Raw genomic sequence first — 906 nt, 5'->3', positions numbered from 1 at the left:
TAGAACTTCAAAAGGCAGTTCAAATTATCCTAGCAAACCATCTGCTGTAACATAAAGGTCAATAGGGCAGAATAAGTTACTATAATTAGGCTTCATCAATCAAGACATTAAGTTTTAAAACTAATATATTTTAAATTTATTTTCTTATCAGCTATTGGCCAAAGCCAAATCTGTAATTGGTACCCTCAAAGTCAATTTCTTGCCACTTGTGTGGTCACAACTCATCATAAGGTCAGTTACACCTATCTTGGAGTTTTATATATGGACAATAATTGGTTATGAGATGGGGCACTTATTTCAGTTCGACATCTTTGTTTGGTGTCTTCTGGCTCTTGCATGAACAGTAGACATCATTGGTAGTGGCACATTACAATACCATTTCACCAAGTAAATATATCAATACTTGGTGTAACTTTGGCTGTGGAAGCTCCCCCAACCCTTTTCATTGCTTTAGTTGGTAGCTTCATCAAACTGATTCTTATTACACTAATAATCTACATCTATTTTATCCTAATGGATTCCTCACATTTGGTAGCTGTAAAGATCCAATCTCAGTAAACCTTTGCTGCAGAGTCTCAGACAGATGACCCATCACCGACCCTTCCAAACTCAGATTCTAGATCTTCAACCTTTGGGAATCTTACCCATTTAATCCCAGTAACCCATCTCTTTTCACAGAAACTAGCGCTATGGAAAAAAAATCACTGTAAAAGTCTTTGTAGATTTATCTATGAAACATGCTGTAGCTGTTCTACAAGGGTAAACTATTTAAACCATCCCAAAATCTCATTTCATCCTCACATATTTTGATATTTAGAATACCCTAAACTAATTCTGTGTTTATAACTGGACATTATTGGAAATAGTTTATGATTGTTTTAATTCTAGCATTAACTTTAGTCCATG

This window comes from Poecilia latipinna, unplaced genomic scaffold (assembly GCF_001443285.1).
Source record: "Poecilia latipinna isolate Pla-1442-1.1 unplaced genomic scaffold, P_latipinna-1.0 Scaffold2709, whole genome shotgun sequence".
Taxonomy (NCBI): domain Eukaryota; kingdom Metazoa; phylum Chordata; class Actinopteri; order Cyprinodontiformes; family Poeciliidae; genus Poecilia; species Poecilia latipinna.
This window is presented reverse-complemented; position numbering follows the sequence as displayed.